This window comes from Leopardus geoffroyi, chromosome C1 (genome assembly GCF_018350155.1).
Source record: "Leopardus geoffroyi isolate Oge1 chromosome C1, O.geoffroyi_Oge1_pat1.0, whole genome shotgun sequence".
In the NCBI taxonomy this organism is placed as follows: domain Eukaryota; kingdom Metazoa; phylum Chordata; class Mammalia; order Carnivora; family Felidae; genus Leopardus; species Leopardus geoffroyi.
The window spans coordinates 29,829,430-29,834,567 of record NC_059328.1 but is presented as its reverse complement, the minus strand read 5'-3'; the positions used below and the strand labels follow the sequence as shown (position 1 = coordinate 29,834,567).

General features: G+C 52.1%; 1 long non-coding RNA gene across 1 annotated transcript; it reads left to right on the top strand.

The window, feature by feature from the left end:
- The first annotated feature begins 906 nt into the window (after positions 1-906).
- On the top strand, positions 907-4,340 carry LOC123599960. Its single transcript, XR_006713384.1, has 3 exons — positions 907-1,085; positions 2,233-2,383; positions 3,099-4,340. It is a non-coding gene; the product is annotated as an uncharacterized LOC123599960 (long non-coding RNA).
- The last annotated feature ends 798 nt before the right edge of the window (positions 4,341-5,138 follow it).

The following is a 5,138-nucleotide window of genomic DNA, read 5'->3' as shown; positions in this document are numbered from 1 at the left end:
AAGTGATTCCCACCTGCACACGCTTGCTCCCGGAAGTGGTTCCCCCTGTCCTCACTCTCTCCCGGAAGTGGTTTCCGCCTGCCTGCTCTCAGAGGCGCTGTGTCTCTGTCCTGAGCCGCACGTAGAGGGTTCGCACCGGACTTGGCAATTCCTGTGCTGCTGAAACTTGGCTGTGACCGCGGGCAATGACTTCATCCCTCTGAGCCTCAGTTTTCTCCTCTGCCAAAGGGACGCAGCCGACAGAGCACGATGGTTCGGCGCCTGGACTCTGGCATCACATCACCAGTGTTCAAAACCCTCAGCCCTGCATCTTGCTGACTGATAACTCGGAACGGGGCCTCTCTGAGCCTCAGTTTCCCTCCACGAAGAGTGGATGACCTCGTAGTTGGTGCCTGCCTCTGAGATACTTTGTTGTGAGGGTTAAGAGCCACGATGCCACAAAGTACTGAATGCAGGGCCTGGCACATGGTGAATGGCAGCAAATACCAGTTAGGATCACGACAGCCTTGGGCCACCTGCCTTGTGAGGGGCAGTGGTGACTGCCAGTGGGCATGAGGGCCTCAAGTCCGAGACTTAGCACTTGCTTCCAAAACTCAGCGCTGCACTCTGACATGGGTCTCCAGGGTGTGGATCCATAGAAGATCTGGTCCTCACCCACCTATTTTTTCCCTCGCCTGAGCTCCCTCCTGCCTGCCCTGGAGGCAAGGAGGGGGCAGGGTTGATCTATGGGCCTGGTAACCTGCCTGGGGGAAGGGAGGGGGCCTCTGACCCGAGGGGTAAATCATGGGCTTCCCCAAGGGCCCAGCAGTTCCCTAGGAAAGAAGCCCTGGGCATTTGTTATCTCAATGTTTCCCCTGAGGGGCTGACCACATGATTCATTTCACTCACACTAATTGGATGTAAATTAGATGAGAAATCAGTAATTTGTCCTAAGATTTGTCATTCCGGATGGCTTTCCAGGCAGACCAAAGCAAAGCTGGTCCCAGTGAAGGCGCCCCCAGCCGTAAGGGAGGCACAGGCGGTTTTAGGAGAGGGAAAGGTTTTCCTTGACGACTTCTAAGTTTGCATTCTTCTTAAAAAGGGAGGTAAGGTGGAGAGAGCAAGGGGTGGAGAGAAAGAAAGAGACAGGGGGAAGGATGGAGGGAGGCAGAGAGAGGGAAAAGGAGGGACAGAGGGAAGGAAGGAGGCAGAGAGAGGGGGCAAGGGTGTTGGAGATGGAGGAGAGCACAGCAGAGGAGCATCTGAGGAGAGGGGAGGCGGACAGGGTACATACAAGACTAGGAAGACCGAGCGGGAAAGAACAAGAAAGAAGAGGAGGGGTAACCAGGGTTGGGAAAAGAGGCAGAGAAGAGACAGACCGGTGGTTCTCATTTCTCTGGCTGCTTTTGGCCTCTGGAGGGGTGGGGGAGCCTTCAGGTAATGTTATTTAGTGCCAGTAGGAAAAGTGATTACTCCGGACTTCCTTCCCCACAATAATATGCTAATCAACCCCTTGGGCCCGCTCTGGTCTGGAAGCCAGGCAGCTGGTCTCCGGGAGGTGGTGGCCAGAGGTGGTGGCCGCAGATTTGGCGAGGGGAAGGCACAGAGGAGTGGGGGTCAGGGCTGCATGGGAGGGGTGGTCTGACCCGGGGGGTCTGCCAGGAGAGGAGCAAGTGAGAGCAGCAGGGCTCCCCGTGACACCCCCCCCTGCAGTGCTGCCCCCCCTCCACCCCCCCCCCCCGGGGCTGGGCGTCAGTCGAGGCTCATGTTCTATTTATTAGAGAGACAGGTGAAGTCGCCTAAAGAAGGGTAGAAATGTAAATATTTTTTCAAAGGGATCTGAGGCCCGAGTCAAGGGTGTATAGGAATAGATCGAAGGTGCTGAGGTGGCAGATGGAAAAAGATAAAGGGGTCGCTGGCCTGGAGACCCCTCTGGAATAGCTGGATCTTAATTGTGATAGACACAATGCTCCACGCTGGGGCACCTGGCCACCCTCCAGGAGAGAGGCCCTGAGTGTCACCGCCAAGGAAGGAGGGAGCTGCTCTGGACTCCAGGCTGGCTACAGAGCCGAGAGAACCAGAGGGCTGAGGCCCTGGAGGCAGAGCAGACAGGGCTGGGGCAGGGGTAGCCTACAAGGTCAAGGAGGGGGTCTGAGGTGTTGTGACCTTGCATTTGCAAAGGCTTGTTGCTGCGCTCACTCCTTTGACATCGGACACATATTTATGAAACTCTTACTCTGTGCATGGTGCTAGGTGCTGGATGACCCACAGCCTTGGGTCCCCAAGCTCTGAAGCAGCAGGTCTAGGAGGGGAGGCAGACAGTAATCAAATAACCGTGCACATCCGTGTGTGATGATGAACTATGCCAAGTGCCATGCAAGGAAGCTGGGGGCTTTGACAGCAGGTAAGAGCAGCACTGGACTCATCTGGCGGATGGGGGAGGCTGGGGGGAAAATAATGCTAAGATAATCAATTCAAAGAGATAAAAGGGTAACTGCTTTTGATTCCCACAAGGAGAAGCGTTGACCTTGGCCGCGCAGACCTCTTCGGGTATGCATGTGAATGCGGGCAGGGCGTGCAAGTGAGCCTTTGAAAATGCCTTGTGCATGTTCATGCACGTGTGCTTGTGCGTGTGTCTGTGTGGGTCTCAGGTGGGGTGGTGGTGGCAGGGGGCGCTCTTCCCAAGGGTGCGTACTGGTTTTGGGGTGTATTGCAAAGCAGCGTAAGCGGCAGCAACAGGAACCGGTGGGGGGTGGGGGGTGCATAGCCTAAAGACAATCCCCGTCTCTGCCTCTTCGTGTCTTCAAATTTGGGAAAGAGAGAGGAAGCAGCCCAGTCTCTGAATTTCCATGACAAACGTCTCCCTGATTCTGTGTATTCTGTTCTTTGCGGTTTATGTTGTTGAAAATGCCCAGCTCATGCTCAGTGGGGGGTTCAGTCTGGGTTCCCCTCCCCACCTTTCCACAACCTTCTTGCATTTCTTTCTCTTTTCACTCTCCCTCTTTGTTTCATACTCTGTGTTTCATTGAGTGTGTATTAAAGTACCCAGCACTGTGTTGTGCCTTTCAAGTATGTAATTCTATTTACTCCTCATGTTAACTCATATCCCCCTTTTACAGATGAGAACATTGAAGCCGAGAGAGGTTAAGTGACTTTCCCAAGGTCTTGCTGCCAACGAGTGCAAGAGCAGACTCAAACTTGCCATTCTTGACTCCAAAGTGCCCACTTTTAACCTCTTCCATTCCTTCCTCTCCTCTCTCCCTTCGGTTCTTCTCTTCCTCCTTCTGTCTCTCTCTCTCTCCCTTCCTGGCTTCTATAGACATGTACAAGCTCACAGTGAACTGGAGGCTGGTTATTCACACTCCGCCATTGCTCTGTGCTTTACACGCGTGTCGTTTCATAACAAGGATGTGATTCACGCTCAACTTTGGAGGACACCTCTATCCGTATAACGTTGCCAAGTTCCTCGGCAAATGTTAAGGTGTTGAGGGAGAATCACTGACATTTCGGAGTTGGGAGTGCACCCTCTTCTTTTCACACAGACGGAATGAGGCCCGGAGAGGAGAGAAGGTTTGTCTGGGGATGAGGTAGATCGCCAGCCAAGGAGCGAAGACCAGAAACCGGAAGGCCCCCCCCCCCCCGTGATCCTTACCCCATTGCAGCCACCACCCAGGGCACACAGCCCACTCTGAGAAATCAGGGAATCCCTTAGAAGACCAGGACACCCCAGGAATGCAATAGAAAGGATTCCTCAGATGGACACAGAACCCGTACCCCAGCAGCACAAAGGCACCACCAGCCATTCTAAGAGCCCTGATCCCCACCCCCACCCCCACCCCCACCCCACCCCGGGCCTTAGGCTGCCAGAGGAAGAGTCTCTCTTCAGATGAATATGCTGCTATGCAAGTGCTGTGTAGAATGACATTTCTACTTAAAGGGGTCGTATTTCTACCCTGTTGAGTAGAGGACAGGAAATGGGGAACCTGAGGGAGGTAAACATGGCTGAGCCATAAGGGACTCCCTTTTCCTCCCTCCTTCCCCGCCTCAGGGCCCATGCTGGTGGTGGCTGTGGCTGTTGAGTATTGGCTGAGATTTCCAGTACCTTTTGGGGATATCAGATGCGAGAGTCTGAGGCTCTGGAGTCAGGCAGACTTGACTTCCAAACCAGGTCCTGACACCGAAGAGTCTCCGTTTCCCCATCCCTAAAATTGGAATAACAGCCTTACCATGAATTTTTCGAGGGTGTTTGGAGAACAAGCCTGAGTTGTCATAAACACAAAGCAAGGGGTACCATGTCTGGCAAAGTGGGAAAATGGAATGGAATAAGTAAAAGGCCTGCTCCTGGCACATCTGCAGAGTTACTAGTTGTAAGTTCCTCATTCTTATTTCCCAGGGCTGGGCCTCGGAGGTGGGTGATTAGGAAAAGAAACTGGGGGTCACTCCTACCTTCACTTTTGAGTCGAGTTCTGAGTTTCTTGTAAATAGCTAAAGTCATTTTTCTAAGACAAATTAATACAATTCAAAAATACCCAGAGTGTGGAACGGGTTTTTAAAAAATGGAGGTGGAATTCACATTGCATTAAAGTAACCATTTTAAAGTGCACAACTAGGGGTGCCTGTGTGGCTCGGTCAGTTAAGTGTCCAACTCTTGATTTTGGCTCAGGTCATGATCTCACAGTTCATGAGATCGAGCCCTGCACTGGGCTGTGTACTGACAGTGTAGAGCCTGCTTGGGATTCTCTCTCTGTCTCTCTGTCTGTCTGTCTGCCCCTCCCCAACTTGCTCATTTCTCTCTCTCAAAATAAATAAACATTTAAAACAATAAAGTGTACAACTAAGTGGTATTTAGTGCATTCGCACTGTTGGGCAGCCATCATCTACATTAAGTTCCAAGATGTTCTCATCACTCCAAAAGAAACATCCAAAAGTACATCCCTGTACTTGTCAAATAGTCACTCCTATTCTTCCCTTCCGCTCAAGATTCTGGCAATCACCAACTGCTCTTTGTCCCTGTGGATTTAACTGTTCTGGATACTCCAAATAAATGGAAGCAGACAGTACGTGACTGTGTGTGGCTTCATTCACCTAGCACAATATCAGGGTTCTTCCACCTTGGAGGACGAATCAGCACTTCACTCCCTTTTCATGGCCAAGCAATG